At 45.1% G+C, this 21,580-nt stretch overlaps 13 non-coding genes across 13 annotated transcripts; 12 read left to right on the forward strand and 1 right to left on the reverse strand.

Moving 5' to 3' along the window:
- Window positions 1-1,163: 1,163 nt before the first annotated feature.
- On the forward strand, window positions 1,164-1,235 carry trnaw-cca (transfer RNA tryptophan (anticodon CCA)). Its single transcript has one exon. It is a non-coding gene; the product is annotated as a tRNA-Trp (tRNA).
- A 567-nt stretch (window positions 1,236-1,802) lies between these two features.
- On the forward strand, window positions 1,803-1,875 carry trnav-cac (transfer RNA valine (anticodon CAC)). The gene has a single exon. It is a non-coding gene; the product is annotated as a tRNA-Val (tRNA).
- A 685-nt stretch (window positions 1,876-2,560) lies between these two features.
- On the forward strand, window positions 2,561-2,641 carry trnal-cag (transfer RNA leucine (anticodon CAG)). The gene has a single exon. It is a non-coding gene; the product is annotated as a tRNA-Leu (tRNA).
- Window positions 2,642-5,574: 2,933 nt separating this feature from the next.
- Window positions 5,575-5,646, forward strand: trnaw-cca (transfer RNA tryptophan (anticodon CCA)). Its single transcript has one exon. It is a non-coding gene; the product is annotated as a tRNA-Trp (tRNA).
- A 1,313-nt stretch (window positions 5,647-6,959) lies between these two features.
- Window positions 6,960-7,042, forward strand: trnal-cag (transfer RNA leucine (anticodon CAG)). The gene has a single exon. It is a non-coding gene; the product is annotated as a tRNA-Leu (tRNA).
- A 3,572-nt stretch (window positions 7,043-10,614) lies between these two features.
- On the forward strand, window positions 10,615-10,687 carry trnav-cac (transfer RNA valine (anticodon CAC)). The gene has a single exon. It is a non-coding gene; the product is annotated as a tRNA-Val (tRNA).
- A 685-nt stretch (window positions 10,688-11,372) lies between these two features.
- trnal-cag (transfer RNA leucine (anticodon CAG)) lies at window positions 11,373-11,455 on the forward strand. The gene has a single exon. It is a non-coding gene; the product is annotated as a tRNA-Leu (tRNA).
- Window positions 11,456-13,844: 2,389 nt separating this feature from the next.
- On the reverse strand, window positions 13,845-13,918 carry trnak-cuu (transfer RNA lysine (anticodon CUU)). Its single transcript has one exon. It is a non-coding gene; the product is annotated as a tRNA-Lys (tRNA).
- Window positions 13,919-14,379: 461 nt separating this feature from the next.
- Window positions 14,380-14,451, forward strand: trnaw-cca (transfer RNA tryptophan (anticodon CCA)). The gene has a single exon. It is a non-coding gene; the product is annotated as a tRNA-Trp (tRNA).
- A 1,314-nt stretch (window positions 14,452-15,765) lies between these two features.
- On the forward strand, window positions 15,766-15,848 carry trnal-cag (transfer RNA leucine (anticodon CAG)). Its single transcript has one exon. It is a non-coding gene; the product is annotated as a tRNA-Leu (tRNA).
- Window positions 15,849-18,787: 2,939 nt separating this feature from the next.
- On the forward strand, window positions 18,788-18,859 carry trnaw-cca (transfer RNA tryptophan (anticodon CCA)). The gene has a single exon. It is a non-coding gene; the product is annotated as a tRNA-Trp (tRNA).
- A 567-nt stretch (window positions 18,860-19,426) lies between these two features.
- Window positions 19,427-19,499, forward strand: trnav-cac (transfer RNA valine (anticodon CAC)). Its single transcript has one exon. It is a non-coding gene; the product is annotated as a tRNA-Val (tRNA).
- Window positions 19,500-20,184: 685 nt separating this feature from the next.
- Window positions 20,185-20,267, forward strand: trnal-cag (transfer RNA leucine (anticodon CAG)). The gene has a single exon. It is a non-coding gene; the product is annotated as a tRNA-Leu (tRNA).
- Window positions 20,268-21,580: the final 1,313 nt, after the last annotated feature.

Here is a 21,580-nt window from a genome sequence, read left to right on the forward strand (position 1 = left end):
TAGGACTGCAGTCTCTTGAATTCGGAAGAATGAGAGGGGATCTCATTAAGCATGCAAAATTATTACAGGGTTTGATCGGTTGGATGCTGGGAGAATGTTTCCCTTGGCCGGGAAGTCTAGAACCAGGGGCCACAGCCTCAGGATAAAGGTTAGGCCATTCAGGACTGAGAGGAGAAGAAATTTCTTCACACAGAGGGTGGTGAATCTTTGGAATTCTCTACCCCAGAGGGCTGTGGAGGCTCAGTCATTGCGTATGTTCAAAACAGAAGTCGGTAGATTTCTGACTGGTAAGGGCATCAAGAGATATGGCAATAGGGCCGGTGAATGGAATTGAGGCAGGAGATCAGCCATGATCTCATAGAATCCCCTACAGTTGCTTAAAAATCTGTTCCATTACCTCTTTTTTCCAGTTCTGACGAAAGGTTATCGACCTGAAACGTTAACTCTGTTTATCTATTCGCAGAAGCTGCCTGACCTGCTGAGTATCTCCAGCATTTTCTGTTTCAATTCAGATTTCCAGCTTCTGCAGTATTTTCTCAGTTCGCATTTCTTTCATTGTGCAAAACAAGGTTATCGCTCAATTAATGACGCTTTGAAAGCAACATAAAAGTTCAACAAAATAAATACCGCTCAACCTGGGAGCTCGAACCCGCGAACTCTAAGATTAAGAGTCTCATGCTTTACCGACTGAGCTAGCCGGGCCTGTTAAAACTGCATTTCATTGTCGCTGATTGCAGTCAGGTACCTGGTGGCTCCGGCCCGGTCACAACAGCATGTCTGAGCCGCATTTCTGCAAACTACGAAACAAGTTCTCCAGAAGCCCAAGGCGTATAAGGAACTCAAGCAGCAATAATCCCTTTCATTAACCACAGGGGTTCAGGCAATTTTCTGATCGCAAAACGCTTTAGTCCTTGTCAATATATCTTGTCTATTTCCCGGAGATTCCCGATTCTGTCTTTCTCTCTGGCTCTGTTTATTGTGTCTGTGGCCACCTGCGGGTTGATTTTGAAGGAATACCTGTGTTTGTGTCTGCTTGTTACGTTAAACAAATGAGGGCATGAGGCGCCTCTGTGCATGACACTGAGGAATCAGGAGAAGGCAGGAGGAATGAAACAGTGTTTGTGGAACGTGTGTATATAAAAACAGCGCGGTTTAGATTGTAGGGCCTCGTGGCGCAACGGTAGCGCGTCTGACTCCAGATCAGAAGGCTGCGTGTTCAAATCACGTAGGGGTCACTGTTTTTCCGGGTAATTCCAGAATTATTGTTTACTTTGCCGTTTCACAATAACCAGACACTTGCTCCAAAGACTGTCTCACTCTTTCCCCAGTGTCAGGGAGAGAAGCGCCACAATTCCTCATTTATTTAATGTGACAAAACACAAGCACAGGTATTCGCTCAAAATCAACCTGCAGGTGGTCACACAGAATAAACAGAGCCAGAGAGACAGGCAGAATCGGGAAACACCGGCAAATAGACGAGAGATATTGACAAGGTGAGAAAACGCTTTGCGATCAGAAAATTGCCTGAATCCCTGTGGTTAATGAAAGGGCTTTTGAAGCTTGATTTCCTTACACACCTTGGAATTCAGGTGAACCTGGTTCATGGTTTGCAGAACAAGTTAAACGCCTGGGTTAAACCAGAGGGAAGGAAATTCGACAGTTTAATGAGTTTGAAAGGAACATTTTTGACTTGTGCAGTTCGGTCAGAGAAATGCCAGTGAAAGGAAATCATTGCAGAAAGAGCGATTCTGTAGTGTCCCTTCTGTCTGAACAGTGCTTTCTCGATGCTCAATTCAGCAGAGGTTTCCGTAGTGTAGCGGTTATCACGTTCGCCTCACACGCGAAAGGTCCCCGGTTCGAGCCCGGGCGGAAACATTATTTTTCTGTGAAATAAATTTAACAGGTTTCTTGTGTCAGGAGCAACGAACAATTTAAAGCAGACTCCTAAAATACACAGTGCGTAAATTCTGATAGGGTATAAATCTTCGTCAATGAATAAACTTTCACAAATTATTAAAGTTAAATTACTCAACTTTCGACTGTCCCTTACTGTGAGCATTTATTTCATTCTGCGAAACAACGCTTTCGGTTAATGAATGTTGATTAAAACAATTAAACCACTAAACTACCAGAACACACATTAAAGAGTTGATCACAATTGCTGATATTTCTTATCTTTTTTCTGGTGTTTTTTCAGCTCTTGGTCCTTTTCAGCTCCTGACTGCGGATATTCCTCTGATTAAACGTGAACAAACTGAAATATCTCGCAGCCCCGGCCTCGGTTAATACCAACAGATCTAAGCCGCATTTCAGGCCCGAAAACAAACCCATTAATTATTCGCTTCTCCCCAGCTCCAGAGCTCAGATTGATACTGCCCATCCCTGGAGCTGCAAGATAATAGGGACCCGGGACAAACCTCCCCATACACCGAGCACAAGCTCAGGAAAACCCCGGGGGAGATGATATCCCGGTCACTGAGCCTTCAACAGCATTGAACAAGCACCCGGACGGAAACGTTCTTCATGTGGAAGTGATGAGATGCAGAAATTCATGAAGCGAGTCAGGATGGCCGAGCGGTCTAAGGCTGCGTTCAGATCGCAGTCTCCTCTGGAGGCGTGGGTTCGAATCCCACTTCTGACAGTCTTTACTTTGAATTACCAAGCGGAACTCATTTATTTTCACACCACTGTCAAGCACTTTGGGACATCCCTTAAAAGTGGGATTCAGCAGTTCACCTGCTCCATTCACATAGAAACATGGAAGATAGGAGCAGGAGTAGGCCATTCGGCCCGTCGAGCCTGCTCCGCCATTTAATGAGATCATGGCTGATCATCCACATTCAGTACCCTGTCCCTGCTTTCTCCCCATATCCCGTTATCTCTTTAGCCTTAAGAAATATATCTAACTCCTTCTTGAATATATTTAATGAATTGGCCTCAACTGCCTTCTGTGGTACAGAATTCAACAGGTTCACCACTCTCTGGGTGAAGAAATTCCTCCTCATCTCAGCCCTAAGTGGCTTACCCCTTATCCTTAGACTGTGACCGCTGGTTCTGGATTCCCGCACCATCGGGATCATTCTTCCTGCATCTAGTGTGTCTAGTCCTGTTAGAATTTTGTAAGTTTCAATGAGATCCCCTCTCGTTCTTCTAAACTCCAGCGAATATAAGCCAAATCATCTCAATCTGTCTTCATACGTCATTCCTGCCATCCCATGTATCAGTCTGGTGAATCTTCGCTGCACTCCCTCCATGGCAAGAACATCCTTCCTCAGATAAGGTGACCAAAGCTGCACACAATACTCAAGGTATGGTCTCACCAAGGCCTTGTACAACTGCAGCAAGACATCCTTGCTCCTGTACTCGAAACCTCTCACTATAAAGGCCAACATTTGCCTTCTTAACCACCTGCTGCACCTGCATGCTTACCTTCAGCGATTGGTGTACACGGACACCCAGGTCTCATTGCAGTTCCCCTTTTCCCAATCTATTGACATTCTGATAATAAGCTGTCTTCCTGCTTTTGCCACCAAAGTTGATAACCTCACATTTATCCACATTATACTGCATCTGCCATGCTTCTGCTAAATATCCTAACCTGTCCATATCATACTGGAGTTTCTCTGCATCCTCCTCACAGCACACATGCCCACCCAGCTTTGTGTCGTCTGCAAACTTGGAGTTATTATATCAAGTTCAACCTTCTAGATCATTAATATATATTGTGAGTAGCTGGGGTCCTAGCACTTATCCCTGCCCTACCCCACGAGAAACTGCCTGCCACTTGGAAAAATACCCGTTTAGACATACTCTTTGCTTCCTGTCTGCCAACCAGTTCTCTATCCAAGTCAGTACCTTACCCCCGATCCCATGTGCTTTAACTTTGCACACCAATCTCTTATGTGGGACCTTATCGAAAGCCTTCTGAAAGTCCAAATACACCACATCCACTGGTTCTCCCTTATCTATTCTACCAGTTACATCCTCAAAAAATTTTAACATTTCCATCTGACCTGGTACTGAAAGAGGAGACGGTTCCACAGTGTAGCTGTTATCACGTTTGCGGAACCATTTGGTTCGAACTTGCTCCTTCTGCTTGTCCAGGGGCGAGATTGCTCTCCTGTGTGAGGAAATAACAACTAAGAACAAACGAATTAGGAGCTGGAGTAGCCCATATATTGTGTAAAATGAGATATGGGTAACAGTTAACAGTTAACATGCAAAGCACAAAACCTGCTGACAAGGGTGGTGCTGTTGCTGTTTGGTGAACCGACCGCTACCTAGCAGAAGCTGTACGCCAACTCTCCAACACCTCCTCCTACCTCCACCTGGACCATGACCCCACTACCGAATATCAAGTCACCATTTGCAAGACTGTCACTGACCTCGTATGAGAAGAGATTGAGTAAACTAGGACTGCAGTCTCTTGAATTCGGAAGAATGAGAGGGGATCTCATTAAGCATGCAAAATTATTACAGGGTTTGATCGGTTGGATGCTGGGAGAATGTTTCCCTTGGCCGGGAAGTCTAGAACCAGGGGCCACAGCCTCAGGATAAAGGTTAGGCCATTCAGGACTGAGAGGAGAAGAAATTTCTTCACACAGAGGGTGGTGAATCTTTGGAATTCTCTACCCCAGAGGGCTGTGGAGGCTCAGTCATTGCGTATGTTCAAAACAGAAGTCGGTAGATTTCTGACTGGTAAGGGCATCAAGAGATATGGCAATAGGGCCGGTGAATGGAATTGAGGCAGGAGATCAGCCATGATCTCATAGAATCCCCTACAGTTGCTTAAAAATCTGTTCCATTACCTCTTTTTTCCAGTTCTGACGAAAGGTTATCGACCTGAAACGTTAACTCTGTTTATCTCTTCGCAGAAGCTGCCTGACCTGCTGAGTATCTCCAGCATTTTCTGTTTCAATTCAGATTTCCAATTTCTGCAGTATTTTCTCAGTTCGCATTTCTTTCATTGTGCAAAATAAGGTTATCGCTCAATTAATGACGCTTTGAAAGCAACATAAAAGTTCAACAAAATAAATACCGCTCAACCTGGGAGCTCGAACCCGCGAACTCTAAGATTAAGAGTCTCATGCTTTACCGACTGAGCTAGCCGGGCCTGTTAAAACTGCATTTCGTTGTCGCTGATTGCAGTCAGGTACCTGGTGGCTCCGGCCCGGTCACAACAGCATGTCTGAGCCGCATTTCTGCAAACTACGAAACAAGTTCTCCAGAAGCCCAAGGCGTATAAGGAACTCAAGCAGCAATAATCCCTTTCATTAACCACAGGGGTTCAGGCAATTTTCTGATCGCAAAACGCTTTAGTCCTTGTCAATATATCTTGTCTATTTCCCGGAGATTCCCGATTCTGTCTTTCTCTCTGGCTCTGTTTATTGTGTCTGTGGCCACCTGCGGGTTGATTTTGAAGGAATACCTGTGTTTGTGTCTGCTTGTTACGTTAAACAAATGAGGGCATGAGGCGCCTCTGTGCATGACACTGAGGAATCAGGAGAAGGCAGGAGGAATGAAACAGTGTTTGTGGAACGTGTGTATATAAAAACAGCGCGGTTTAGATTGTAGGGCCTCTTGGCGCAACGGTAGCGCGTCTGACTCCAGATCAGAAGGCTGCGTGTTCAAATCACGTCGGGGTCACTGTTTTTCCGGGTAATTCCAGAATTATTGTTTTCTTTGCCGTTTCACAATAACCAGACACTTGCTCCAAAGACTGTCTCACTCTTTCCCCAGTGTCAGGGAGAGAAGCGCCACAATTCCTCATTTATTTAATGTGACAAAACACAAGCACAGGTATTCGCTCAAAATCAACCTGCAGGTGGTCACACAGAACAAACAGAGCCAGAGAGACAGGCAGAATCGGGAAACACCGGCAAATAGACGAGAGATATTGACAAGGTGAGAAAACGCTTTGCGATCAGATAATTGCCTGAATCCCTGTGGTTAATGAAAGGGCTTTTGAAGCTTGATTTCCTTACACACCTTGGAATTCAGGTGAACCTGGTTCATGGTTTGCAGAACAAGTTAAACGCCTGGGTTAAACCAGAGGGAAGGAAATTCGACAGTTTAATGAGTTTGAAAGGAACATTTTTGACTTGTGCAGTTCGGTCAGAGAAATGCCAGTGAAAGGAAATCATTGCAGAAAGAGCGATTCTGTAGTGTCCCTTCTGTCTGAACAGTGCTTTCTCGATGCTCAATTCAGTAGTGTAGCGGTTATCACGTTCGCCTCACACGCGAAAGGTCCCCGGTTCGAGCCCGGGCGGAAACATTATTTTTCTGTGAAATAAATTTAACAGGTTTCTTGTGTCAGGAGCAACGAACAATTTAAAGCAGACTCCTAAAATACACAGTGCGTAAATTCTGATAGGGTATAAATCTTCGTCAATGAATAAACTTTCACAAATTATTAAAGTTAAATTACTCAACTTTCGACTGTCCCTTACTGTGAGCATTTATTTCATTCTGCAAAACAACGCTTTCGGTTAATGAATGTTGATTAAAACAATTAAACCACTAAACTACCAGAACACACATTAAAGAGTTGATCACAATTGCTGATATTTCTTATCTTTTTTCTGGTGTTTTTTCAGCTCTTGGTCCTTTTCAGCTCCTGACTGCGGATATTCCTCTGATTAAACGTGAACAAACTGAAATATCTCGCAGCCCCGGCCTCGGTTAATACCAACAGATCTAAGCCGCATTTCAGGCCCGAAAACAAACCCATTAATTATTCGCTTCTCCCCAGCTCCAGAGCTCAGATTGATACTGCCCATCCCTGGAGCTGCAAGATAATAGGGACCCGGGACAAACATCCCCATACACCGAGCACAAGCTCAGGAAAACCCCGGGGGAGATGATATCCCGGTCACTGAGCCTTCAACAGCATTGAACAAGCACCCGGACGGAAACGTTCTTCATGTGGAAGTGATGAGATGCAGAAATTCATGAAGCGAGTCAGGATGGCCGAGCGGTCTAAGGCGCTGCGTTCAGATCGCAGTCTCCTCTGGAGGCGTGGGTTCGAATCCCACTTCTGACAGTCTTTACTTTGAATTACCAAGCGGAACTCATTTATTTTCACACCACTGTCAAGCACTTTGGGACATCCCTTAAAAGTGGGATTCAGCAGTTCACCTGCTCCATTCACATAGAAACATGGAAGATAGGAGCAGGAGTAGGCCATTCGGCCCGTCGAGCCTGCTCCGCCATTTAATGAGATCATGGCTGATCATCCACATTCAGTACCCTGTCCCTGCTTTCTCCCCATATCCCGTTATCTCTTTAGCCTTAAGAAATATATCTAACTCCTTCTTGAATATATTTAATGAATTGGCCTCAACTGCCTTCTGTGGTACAGAATTCAACAGGTTCACCACTCTCTGGGTGAAGAAATTCCTCCTCATCTCAGCCCTAAGTGGCTTACCCCTTATCCTTAGACTGTGACCGCTGGTTCTGGATTCCCGCACCATCGGGATCATTCTTCCTGCATCTAGTGTGTCTAGTCCTGTTAGAATTTTGTAAGTTTCAATGAGATCCCCTCTCGTTCTTCTAAACTCTAGCGAATATAAGCCAAATCATCTCAATCTGTCTTCATACGTCATTCCTGCCATCCCATGTATCAGTCTGGTGAATCTTCGCTGCACTCCCTCCATGGCAAGAACATCCTTCCTCAGATAAGGTGACCAAAGCTGCACACAATACTCAAGGTATGGTCTCACCAAGGCCTTGTACAACTGCAGCAAGACATCCTTGCTCCTGTACTCGAAACCTCTCACTATAAAGGCCAACATTTGCCTTCTTAACCACCTGCTGCACCTGCATGCTTACCTTCAGCGATTGGTGTACACGGACACCCAGGTCTCATTGCAGTTCCCCTTTTCCCAATCTATTGACATTCTGATAATAAGCTGTCTTCCTGCTTTTGCCACCAAAGTTGATAACCTCACATTTATCCACATTATACTGCATCTGCCATGCTTCTGCTAAATCTCCTAACCTGTCCATATCATACTGGAGTTTCTCTGCATCCTCCTCACAGCACACATGCCCACCCAGCTTTGTGTCGTCTGCAAACTTGGAGTTATTATATCAAGTTCAACCTTCTAGATCATTAATATATATTGTGAGTAGCTGGGGTCCTAGCACTTACCCCTGCCCTACCCCACGAGTAACTGCCTGCCACTTGGAAAAATACCCGTTTAGACATACTCTTTGCTTCCTGTCTGCCAACCAGTTCTCTATCCAAGTCAGTACCTTACCCCCGATCCCATGTGCTTTAACTTTGCACACCAATCTCTTATGTGGGACCTTATCGAAAGCCTTCTGAAAGTCCAAATACACCACATCCACTGGTTCTCCCTTATCTATTCTACCAGTTACATCCTCAAAAAATTTTAACATTTCCATCTGACCTGGTACTGAAAGAGGAGACGGTTCCACAGTGTAGCTGTTATCACGTTTGCGGAACCATTTGGTTGGAACTTGCTCCTTCTGCTTGTCCAGCGGCGAGATTGCTCTCCTGTGTGAGGAAATAACAACTAAGAACAAACGAATTAGGAGCTGGAGTAGCCCATATATTGTGTAAAATGAGATATGGGTAACAGTTAACAGTTAACATGCAAAGCACAAAACCTGCTGACAAGGGTGGTGCTGTTGCTGTTTGGTGAACCGACCGCTACCTAGCAGAAGCTGTACGCCAACTCTCCAACACCTCCTCCTACCTCCACCTGGACCATGACCCCACTACCGAATATCAAGTCACCATTTGCAAGACTGTCACTGACCTCGTATGAGAAGAGATTGAGTAAACTAGGACTGCAGTCTCTTGAATTCGGAAGAATGAGAGGGGATCTCATTAAGCATGCAAAATTATTACAGGGTTTGATCGGTTGGATGCTGGGAGAATGTTTCCCTTGGCCGGGAAGTCTAGAACCAGGGGCCACAGCCTCAGGATAAAGGTTAGGCCATTCAGGACTGAGAGGAGAAGACATTTCTTCACACAGAGGGTGGTGAATCTTTGGAATTCTCTACCCCAGAGGGCTGTGGAGGCTCAGTCATTGCGTATGTTCAAAACAGAAGTCGGTAGATTTCTGACTGGTAAGGGCATCAAGAGATATGGCAATAGGGCCGGTGAATGGAATTGAGGCAGGAGATCAGCCATGATCTCATAGAATCCCCTACAGTTGCTTAAAAATCTGTTCCATTACCTCTTTTTTCCAGTTCTGACGAAAGGTTATCGACCTGAAACGTTAACTCTGTTTATCTCTTCGCAGAAGCTGCCTGACCTGCTGAGTATCTCCAGCATTTTCTGTTTCAATTCAGATTTCCAATTTCTGCAGTATTTTCTCAGTTCGCATTTCTTTCATTGTGCAAAACAAGGTTATCGCTCAATTAATGACGCTTTGAAAGCAACATAAAAGTTCAACAAAATAAATACCGCTCAACCTGGGAGCTCGAACCCGCGAACTCTAAGATTAAGAGTCTCATGCTTTACCGACTGAGCTAGCCGGGCCTGTTAAAACTGCATTTCATTGTCGCTGATTGCAGTCAGGTACCTGGTGGCTCCGGCCCGGTCACAACAGCATGTCTGAGCCGCATTTCTGCAAACTACGAAACAAGTTCTCCAGAAGCCCAAGGCGTATAAGGAACTCAAGCAGCAATAATCCCTTTCATTAACCACAGGGGTTCAGGCAATTTTCTGATCGCAAAACGCTTTAGTCCTTGTCAATATATCTTGTCTATTTCCCGGAGATTCCCGATTCTGTCTTTCTCTCTGGCTCTGTTTATTGTGTCTGTGGCCACCTGCGGGTTGATTTTGAAGGAATACCTGTGTTTGTGTCTGCTTGTTACGTTAAACAAATGAGGGCATGAGGCGCCTCTGTGCATGACACTGAGGAATCAGGAGAAGGCAGGAGGAATGAAACAGTGTTTGTGGAACGTGTGTATATAAAAACAGCGCGGTTTAGATTGTAGGGCTTCGTGGCGCAACGGTAGCGCGTCTGACTTCAGATCAGAAGGCTGCGTGTTCAAATCACGTCGGGGTCACTGTTTTTCCGGGTAATTCCAGAATTATTGTTTTCTTTGCCGTTTCACAATAACCAGACACTTGCTCCAAAGACTGTCTCACTCTTTCCCCAGTGTCAGGGAGAGAAGCGCCACAATTCCTCATTTATTTAATGTGACAAAACACAAGCACAGGTATTCGCTCAAAATCAACCTGCAGGTGGTCACACAGAATAAACAGAGCCAGAGAGACAGGCAGAATCGGGAAACACCGGCAAATAGACGAGAGATATTGACAAGGTGAGAAAACGCTTTGCGATCAGAAAATTGCCTGAATCCCTGTGGTTAATGAAAGGGCTTTTGAAGCTTGATTTCCTTACACACCTTGGAATTCAGGTGAACCTGGTTCATGGTTTGCAGAACAAGTTAAACGCCTGGGTTAAACCAGAGGGAAGGAAATTCGACAGTTTAATGAGTTTGAAAGGAACATTTTTGACTTGTGCAGTTCGGTCAGAGAAATGCCAGTGAAAGGAAATCATTGCAGAAAGAGCGATTCTGTAGTGTCCCTTCTGTCTGAACAGTGCTTTCTCGATGCTCAATTCAGCAGAGGTTTCCGTAGTGTAGCGGTTATCACGTTCGCCTCACACGCGAAAGGTCCCCGGTTCGAGCCCGGGCGGAAACATTATTTTTCTGTGAAATAAATTTAACAGGTTTCTTGTGTCAGGAGCAACGAACAAATTAAAGCAGACTCCTAAAATACACAGTGCGTAAATTCTGATAGGGTATAAATCTTCGTCAATGAATAAACTTTCACAAATTATTAAAGTTAAATTACTCAACTTTCGACTGTCCCTTACTGTGAGCATTCATTTCATTCTGCAAAACAACGCTTTCGGTTAATGAATGTTGATTAAAACAATTAAGCCACTAAACTACCAGAACACACATTAAAGAGTTGATCACAATTGCTGATATTTCTTATCTTTTTTCTGGTGTTTTTTCAGCTCTTGGTCCTTTTCAGCTCCTGACTGCGGATATTCCTCTGATTAAACGTGAACAAACTGAAATATCTCGCAGCCCCGGCCTCGGTTAATACCAACAGATCTAAGCCGCATTTCAGGCCCGAAAACAAACCCATTAATTATTCGCTTCTCCCCAGCTCCAGAGCTCAGATTGATACTGCCCATCCCTGGAGCTGCAAGATAATAGGGACCCGGGACAAACATCCCCATACACCGAGCACAAGCTCAGGAAAACCCCGGGGGAGATGATATCCCGGTCACTGAGCCTTCAACAGCATTGAACAAGCACCCGGACGGAAACGTTCTTCATGTGGAAGTGATGAGATGCAGAAATTCATGAAGCGAGTCAGGATGGCCGAGCGGTCTAAGGCGCTGCGTTCAGGTCGCAGTCTCCTCTGGAGGCGTGGGTTCGAATCCCACTTCTGACAGTCTTTACTTTGAATTACCAAGCGGAACTCATTTATTTTCACACCACTGTCAAGCACTTTGGGACATCCCTTAAAAGTGGGATTCAGCAGTTCACCTGCTCCATTCACATAGAAACATAGAAGATAGGAGCAGGAGTAGGCCATTCGGCCCCTCGAGCCTGCTCCGCCATTTAATGAGATCATGGCTGATCATCCACATTCAGTACCCTGTCCCTGCTTTCTCCCGTTATCTCTTTAGCCTTAAGAAATATATCTAACTCCTTCTTGAATATATTTAATGAATTGGCCTCAACTGCCTTCTGTGGTACAGAATTCAACAGGTTCACCACTCTCTGGGTGAAGAAATTCCTCCTCATCTCAGCCCTAAGTGGCTTACCCCTTACCCTTAGACTGTGACCGCTGGTTCTGGATTCCCGCACCATCGGCATCATTCTTCCTGCATCTAGTGTGTCTAGTCCTGTTAGAATTTTGTAAGTTTCAATGAGATCCCCTCTCGTTCTTCTAAACTCTAGCGAATATAAGCCAAATCATCTCAATCTGTCTTCATACGTCATTCCTCCCATCCCATGTATCAGTCTGCTGAATCTTCGCTGCACTCCCTCCATGGCAAGAACATCCTTCCTCAGATAAGGTGACCAAAGCTGCACACAATACTCAAGGTATGGTCTCACCAAGGCCTTGTACAACTGCAGCAAGACATCCTTGCTCCTGTACTCGAAACCTCTCACTATAAAGGCCAACATTTGCCTTCTTAACCACCTGCTGCACCTGCATGCTTACCTTCGGCGATTGGTGTACACGGACACCCAGGTCTCATTGCAGTTCCCCTTTTCCCAATCTATTGACATTCTGATAATAAGCTGTCTTCCTGCTTTTGCCACCAAAGTTGATAACCTCACATTTATCCACATTATACTGCATCTGCCATGCTTCTGCTAAATCACCTAACCTGTCCATATCATACTGGAGTTTCTCTGCATCCTCCTCACAGCACACATGCCCACCCAGCTTTGTGTCGTCTGCAAACTTGGAGTTATTATATCAAGTTCAACCTTCTAGATCATTCATATATATTGTGAGTAGCTGGGGTCCTAGCACTTATCCCTGCCCTACCCCACGAGTAACGGCCTGCCACTTGGAAAAATACCCGTTTAGACATACTCTTTGCTTCCTGTCTGCCAACCAGTTCTCTATCCAAGTCAGTACCTTACCCCCGATCCCGTGTGCTTTAACTTTGCACACCAATCTCTTATGTGGGACCTTATCGAAAGCCTTCTGAAAGTCCAAATACACCACATCCACTGGTTCTCCCTTATCTATTCTACCAGTTACATCCTCAAAAATTTTTAACATTTCCATCTGACCTGGTACTGAAAGTGGAGACGGTTCCACAGTGTAGCTGTTATCACGTTTGCGGAACCATTTGGTTGGAACTTGCTCCTTCTGCTTGTCCAGGGGCGAGATTGCTCTCCTGTGTGAGGAAATAACAACTAAGAACAAACGAATTAGGAGCTGGAGTAGCCCATATATTGTGTAAAATGAGATATGGGTAACAGTTAACAGTTAACATGCAAAGCACAAAACCTGCTGACAAGGGTGGTGCTGTTGCTGTTTGGTGAACCGACCGCTACCTAGCAGAAGCTGTACGCCAACTCTCCAACACCTCCTCCTACCTCCACCTGGACCATGACCCCACTACCGAATATCAAGTCACCATTTGCAAGACTGTCACTGACCTCGTATGAGAAGAGATTGAGTAAACTAGGACTGCAGTCTCTTGAATTCGGAAGAATGAGAGGGGATCTCATTAAGCATGCAAAATTATTACAGGGTTTGATCGGTTGGATGCTGGGAGAATGTTTCCCTTGGCTGGGAAGTCTAGAACCAGGGGCCACAGCCTCAGGATAAAGGTTAGGCCATTCAGGACTAAGAGGAGAAGAAATTTCTTCACACAGAGGGTGGTGAATCTTTGGAATTCTCTACCCCAGAGGGCTGTGGAGGCTCAGTCATTGCGTATGTTCAAAACAGAAGTCGGTAGATTTCTGACTGGTAAGGGCATCAAGAGATATGGCAATAGGGCCGGTGAATGGAATTGAGGCAGGAGATCAGCCATGATCTCATAGAATCCCCTACAGTTGCTTAAAAATCTGTTCCATTACCTCTTTTTTCCAGTTCTGACGAAAGGTTATCGACCTGAAACGTTAACTCTGTTTCTCTCTTCGCAGAAGCTGCCTGACCTGCTGAGTATCTCCAGCATTTTCTGTTTCAATTCAGATTTCCAGCTTCTGCAGTATTTTCTCAGTTCGCATTTCTTTCATTGTGCAAAACAAGGTTATCGCTCAATTAATGACGCTTTGAAAGCAACATAAAAGTTTAACAAAATAAATACCGCCCAACGTGGGAGCTCGAACCCACGACCCTGAGATTAAGAGTCTCATGTTCTACCGACTGAGCTAGCCGCGCCTGTTGAAACAGCATTTCATTGTCGCTGATTGCAGTCAGGTACCTGGTGGCTCCGGCCCGGTCACAACAGCATGTCTGAGCCGCATTTCTGCAAACTGCGAAACAAGTTCTCCAGAAGCCCAAGGCGTATAAGGAACTCAAGCAGCAATAATCCCTTTCATTAACCACAGGGGTTCAGGCAATTTTCTGATCGCAAAACGCTTTAGCCCTTGTCAATATATCTTGTCTATTTCCCGGAGATTCCCGATTCTGTCTTTCTCTCTGGCTCTGTTTATTGTGTCTGTGGCCACCTGCGGGTTGATTTTGAAGGAATACCTGTGTTTGTGTCTGCTTGTTACGTTAAACAAATGAGGGCATGAGGCGCCTCTGTGCATGACACTGAGGAATCAGGAGAAGGCAGGAGGAATGAAACAGTGTTTGTGGAACGTGTGTATATAAAAACAGCGCGGTTTAGATTGTAGGGCCTCGTGGCGCAACGGTAGCGCGTCTGACTCCAGATCAGAAGGCTGCGTGTTCAAATCACGTCGGGGTCACTGTTTTTCCGGGTAATTCCAGAATTATTGTTTTCTTTGCCGTTTCACAATAACCAGACACTTGCTCCAAAGACTGTCTCACTCTTTCCCCAGTGTCAGGGAGAGAAGCGCCACAATTCCTCATTTATTTAATGTGACAAAACACAAGCACAGGTATTCGCTCAAAATCAACCTGCAGGTGGTCACACAGAATAAACAGAGCCAGAGAGACAGGCAGAATCGGGAAACACCGGCAAATAGACGAGAGATATTGACAAGGTGAGAAAACGCTTTGCGATCAGAAAATTGCCTGAATCCCTGTGGTTAATGAAAGGGCTTTTGAAGCTTGATTTCCTTACACACCTTGGAATTCAGGTGAACCTGGTTCATGGTTTGCAGAACAAGTTAAACGCCTGGGTTAAACCAGAGGGAAGGAAATTCGACAGTTTAATGAGTTTGAAAGGAACATTTTTGACTTGTGCAGTTCGGTCAGAGAAATGCCAGTGAAAGGAAATCATTGCAGAAAGAGCGATTCTGTAGTGTCCCTTCTGTCTGAACAGTGCTTTCTCGATGCTCAATTCAGCAGAGGTTTCCGTAGTGTAGCGGTTATCACGTTCGCCTCACACGCGAAAGGAGCCCGGGCGGAAACATTATTTTTCTGTGAAATAAATTTAACAGGTTTCTTGTGTCAGGAGCAACGAACAATTTAAAGCAGACTCCTAAAATACACAGTGCGTAAATTCTGATAGGGTATAAATCTTCGTCAATGAATAAACTTTCACAAATTATTAAAGTTAAATTACTCAACTTTCGACTGTCCCTTACTGTGAGCATTTATTTCATTCTGCAAAACAACGCTTTCGGTTAATGAATGTTGATTAAAACAATTAAACCACTAAACTACCAGAACACACATTAAAGAGTTGATCACAATTGCTGATATTTCTTATCTTTTTTCTGGTGTTTTTTCAGCTCTTGGTCCTTTTCAGCTCCTGACTGCGGATATTCCTCTGATTAAACGTGAACAAACTGAAATATCTCGCAGCCCCGGCCTCGGTTAATACCAACAGATCTAAGCCGCATTTCAGGCCCGAAAACAAACCCATTAATTATTCGCTTCTCCCCAGCTCCAGAGCTCAGATTGATACTGCCCATCCCTGGAGCTGCAAGATAATAGGGACCCGGGACAAACCTCCCCATACACCGAGCACAAGCTCAGGAAAACCCCGGGGGAGATGATATCCCGGTCACTGAGCCTTCAACAGCATTGAACAAGCACCCGGACGGAAACGTTCTTCATGTGGAAGTGATGAGATGCAGAAATTCATGAAGTGAGTCAGGATGGCCGAGCGGTCTAAGGCGCTGCGTTCAGGTCGCAGTCTCCTCTGGAGGCGTGGGTTCGAATCCCACTTCTGACAGTCTTTACTTTGAATTACCAAGCGGAACTCATTTATTTTCACACCACTGTCAAGCACTTTGGGACATCCCTTAAAAGTGGGATTCAGCAGTTCACCTGCTCCATTCACATAGAAACATGGAAGATAGGAGCAGGAGCAGGAGTAGGCCATTCGGCCCGTCGAGCCTGCTCCGCCATTTAATGAGATCATGGCTGATCATCCACATTCAGTACCCTGTCCCTGCTTTCTCCCCATATCCCGTTATCTCTTTAGCCTTAAGAAATATATCTAACTCCTTCTTGAATATATTTAATGAATTGGCCTCAACTGCCTTCTGTGGTACAGAATTCAACAGGTTCACCACTCTCTGGGTGAAGAAATTCCTCCTCATCTCAGCCCTAAGTGGCTTACCCCTTATCCTTAGATTGTGACCGCTGGTTCTGGATTCCCGCACCATCGGGATCATTCTTCCTGCATCTAGTGTGTCTAGTCCTGTTAGAATTTTGTAAGTTTCAATGAGATCCCCTCTCGTTCTTCTAAACTCTAGCGAATATAAGCCAAATCATCTCAATCTGTCTTCATACGTCATTCCTCCCATCCCATGTATCAGTCTGCTGAATCTTCGCTGCACTCCCTCCATGGCAAGAACATCCTTCCTCAGATAAGGTGACCAAAGCTGCACACAATACTCAAGGTATGGTCTCACCAAGGCCTTGTACAACTGCAGCAAGACATCCTTGCTCCTGTACTCGAAACCTCTCACTATAAAGGCCAACATTTGCCTTCTTAACCACCTGCTGCACCTGCATGCTTACCTTCGGCGATTGGTGTACACGGACACCCAGGTCTCATTGCAGTTCCCCTTTTCCCAATCTATTGACATTCTGATAATAAGCTGTCTTCCTGCTTTTGCCACCAAAGTTGATAACCTCACATTTATCCACATTATACTGCATCTGCCATGCTTCTGCTAAATCACCTAACCTGTCCATATCATACTGGAGTTTCTCTGCATCCTCCTCACAGCACACATGCCCACCCAGCTTTGTGTCGTCTGCAAACTTGGAGTTATTATATCAAGTTCAACCTTCTAGATCATTAATATATATTGTGAGTAGCTGGGGTCCTAGCACTTATCCCTGCCCTACCCCACGAGTAACTGCCTGCCACTTGGAAACATACCCGTTTAGACATACTCTTTGCTTCCTGTCTGCCAACCAGTTCTCTATCCAAGTCAGTACCTTACCCCCGATCCCATGTGCTTTAACTTTGCACACCAATCTCTTATGTGGGACCTTATCGAAAGCCTTCTGAAAGTCCAAATACACCACATCCACTGGTTCTCCCTTATCTATTCTACCAGTTACATCCTCAAAAAATTTTAACATTTCCATCTGACCTGGTACTGAAAGTGGAGACGGTTCCACAGTGTAGCTGTTTTCACGTTTGCGGAACCATTTGGTTGGAACTTGCTCCTTCTGCTTGTCCAGGGGCGAGATTGCTCTCCTGTGTGAGGAAATAACAACTAAGAACAAACGAATTAGGAGCTGGAGTAGCCCATATATTGTGTAAAATGAGATATGGGTAACAGTTAACAGTTAACATGCAAAGCACAAAACCTGCTGACAAGGGTGGTGCTGTTGCTGTTTGGTGAACCGACCGCTACCTAGCAGAAGCTGTACGCCAACTCTCCAACACCTCCTCCTACCTCCACCTGGACCATGACCCCACTACCGAATATCAAGTCACCATTTGCAAGACTGTCACTGACCTCGTATGAGAAGAGATTGAGTAAACTAGGACTGCAGTCTCTTGAATTCGGAAGAATGAGAGGGGATCTCATTAAGCATGCAAAATTATTACAGGGTTTGATCGGTTGGATGCTGGGAGAATGTTTCCCTTGGCCGGGAAGTCTAGAACCAGGGGCCACAGCCTCAGGATAAAGGTTAGGCCATTCAGGACTGAGAGGAGAAGAAATTTCTTCACACAGAGGGTGGTGAATCTTTGGAATTCTCTACCCCAGAGGGCTGTGGAGGCTCAGTCATTGCGTATGTTCAAAACAGAAGTCGGTAGATTTCTGACTGGTAAGGGCATCAAGAGATATGGCAATAGGGCCGGTGAATGGAATTGAGGCAGGAGATCAGCCATGATCTCATAGAATCCCCTACAGTTGCTTAAAAATCTGTTCCATTACCTCTTTTTTCCAGTTCTGACGAAAGGTTATCGACCTGAAACGTTAACTCTGTTTATCTCTTCGCAGAAGCTGCCTGACCTGCTGAGTATCTCCAGCATTTTCTGTTTCAATTCAGATTTCCAGCTTCTGCAGTATTTTCTCAGTTCGCATTTCTTTCATTGTGCAAAACAAGGTTATCGCTCAATTAATGACGCTTTGAAAGCAACATAAAAGTTCAACAAAATGAATACCGCTCAACCTGGGAGCTCGAACCCGCGAACTTTAAGATTAAGAGTCTCATGCTTTACCGACTGAGCTAGCCGGGCCTGTTAAAACTGCATTTCATTGTCGCTGATTGCAGTCAGGTACCTGGTGGCTCCGGCCCGGTCACAACAGCATGTCTGAGCCGCATTTCTGCAAACTACGAAACAAGTTCTCCAGAAGCCCAAGGCGTATAAGGAACTCAAGCAGCAATAATCCCTTTCATTAACCACAGGGGTTCAGGCAATTTTCTGATCGCAAAACGCTTTAGTCCTTGTCAATATATCTTGTCTATTTCCCGGAGATTCCCGATTCTGTCTTTCTCTCTGGCTCTGTTTATTGTGTCTGTGGCCACCTGCGGGTTGATTTTGAAGGAATACCTGTGTTTGTGTCTGCTTGTTACGTTAAACAAATGAGGGCATGAGGCGCCTCTGTGCATGACACTGAGGAATCAGGAGAAGGCAGGAGGAATGAAACAGTGTTTGTGGAACGTGTGTATATAAAAACAGCGCAGTTTAGATTGTAGGGCCTCGTGGCGCAACGGTAGCGCGTCTGACTCCAGATCAGAAGGCTGCGTGTTCAAATCACGTCGGGGTCACTGTTTTTCCGGGTAATTCCAGAATTATTGTTTTCTTTGCCGTTTCACAATAACCAGACACTTGCTCCAAAGACTGTCTCACTCTTTCCCCAGTGTCAGGGAGAGAAGCGCCACAATTCCTCATTTATTTAATGTGACAAAACACAAGCACAGGTATTCGCTCAAAATCAACCTGCAGGTGGTCACACAGAATAAACAGAGCCAGAGAGACAGGCAGAATCGGGAAACACCGGCAAATAGACGAGAGATATTGACAAGGTGAGAAAACGCTTTGCGATCTGAAAATTGCCTGAATCCCTGTGGTTAATGAAAGGGCTTTTGAAGCTTGATTTCCTTACACACCTTGGAATTCAGGTGAACCTGGTTCATGGTTTGCAGAACAAGTTAAACGCCTGGGTTAAACCAGAGGGAAGGAAATTCGACAGTTTAATGAGTTTGAAAGGAACATTTTTGACTTGTGCAGTTCGGTCAGAGAAATGCCAGTGAAAGGAAATCATTGCAGAAAGAGCGATTCTGTAGTGTCCCTTCTGTCTGAACAGTGCTTTCTCGATGCTCAATTCAGCAGATGTTTCCGTAGTGTAGCGGTTATCACGTTCGCCTCACACGCGAAAGGTCCCCGGTTCGAGCCCGGGCGGAAACATTATTTTTCTGTGAAATAAATTTAACAGGTTTCTTGTGTCAGGAGCAACGAACAATTTAAAGCAGACTCCTAAAATACACAGTGCGTAAATTCTGATAGGGTATAAATCTTCGTCAATGAATAAACTTTCACAAATTATTAAAGTTAAATTACTCAACTTTCGACTGTCCCTTACTGTGAGCATTTATTTCATTCTGCAAAACAACGCTTTCGGTTAATGAATGTTGATTAAAACAATTAAACCACTAAACTACCAGAACACACATTAAAGAGTTGATCACAATTGCTGATATTTCTTATCTTTTTTCTGGTGTTTTTTCAGCTCTTGGTCCTTTTCAGCTCCTGACTGCGGATATTCCTCTGATTAAACGTGAACAAACTGAAATATCTCGCAGCCCCGGCCTCGGTTAATACCAACAGATCTAAGCCGCATTTCAGGCCCGAAAACAAACCCATTAATTATTCGCTTCTCCCCAGCTCCAGAGCTCAGATTGATACTGCCCATCCCTGGAGCTGCAAGATAATAGGGACCCGGGACAAACCTCCCCATACACCGAGCACAAGCTCAGGAAAACCCCGGGGGAGATGATATCCCGGTCACTGAGCCTTCAACAGCATTGAACAAGCACCCGGACGGAAACGTTCTTCATGTGGAAGTGATGAGATGCAGAAATTCATGAAGCGAGTCAGGATGGCCGAGCGGTCTAAGGCGCTGCGTTCAGGTCGCAGTCTCCTCTGGAGGCGTGGGTTCGAATCCCACTTCTGACAGTCTTTACTTTGAATTACCAAGCGGAACTCATTTATTTTCACACCACTGTCAAGCACTTTGGGACATCCCTTAAAAGTGGGATTCAGCAGTTCACCTGCTCCATTCACATAGAAACATGGAAGATAGGAGCAGGAGTAGGCCATTCGGCCCGTCGAGCCTGCTCTGCCATTTAATGAGATCATGGCTGATCATCCACATTCAGTACCCTGTCCCTGCTTTCTCCCCATATCCCGTTATCTCTTTAGCCTTAAGAAATATATCTAACTCCTTCTTGAATATATTTAATGAATTGGCCTCAACTGCCTTCTGTGGTACAGAATTCAACAGGTTCACCACTCTCTGGGTGAAGAAATTCCTCCTCATCTCAGCCCTAAGTGGCTTACCCCTTATCCTTAGACTGCGACCGCTGGTTCTGGATTCCCGCACCATCGGGATCATTCTTCCTGCATCTAGTGTGTCTAGTCCTGTTAGAATTTTGTAAGTTTCAATGAGATCCCCTCTCGTTCTTCTAAACTCTAGCGAATATAAGCCAAATCATCTCAATCTGTCTTCATACGTCATTCCTGCCATCCCATGTATCAGTCTGGTGAATCTTCGCTGCACTCCCTCCATGGCAAGAACATCCTTCCTCAGATAAGGTGACCAAAGCTGCACACAATACTCAAGGTATGGTCTCACCAAGGCCTTGTACAACTGCAGCAAGACATCCTTGCTCCTGTACTCGAAACCTCTCACTATAAAGGCCAACATTTGCCTTCTTAACCACCTGCTGCACCTGCATGCTTACCTTCAGCGATTGGTGTACACGGACACCCAGGTCTCATTGCAGTTCCCCTTTTCCCAATCTATTGACATTCTGATAATAAGCTGTCTTCCTGCTTTTGCCACCAAAGTTGATAACCTCACATTTATCCACATTATACTGCATCTGCCATGCTTCTGCTAAATCTCCTAACCTGTCCATATCATACTGGAGTTTCTCTGCATCCTCCTCACAGCACACATGCCCACCCAGCTTTGTGTCGTCTGCAAACTTGGAGTTATTATATCAAGTTCAACCTTCTAGATCATTAATATATATTGTGAGTAGCTGGGGTCCTAGCACTTATCCCTGCCCTACCCCACGAGTAACTGCCTGCCACTTGGAAAAATACCCGTTTAGACATACTCTTTGCTTCCTGTCTGCCAACCAGTTCTCTATCCAAGTCAGTACCTTACCCCCGATCCCATGTGCTTTAACTTTGCACACCAATCTCTTATGTGGGACCTTATCGAAAGCCTTCTGAAAGTCCAAATACACCACATCCACTGG

Source organism: Somniosus microcephalus, unplaced genomic scaffold (assembly GCF_052327205.1).
Source record: "Somniosus microcephalus isolate GS21.2 unplaced genomic scaffold, FLI_Smic_1.0 unresolved_chr4, whole genome shotgun sequence".
In the NCBI taxonomy this organism is placed as follows: Eukaryota; Metazoa; Chordata; class Chondrichthyes; order Squaliformes; family Somniosidae; genus Somniosus; species Somniosus microcephalus.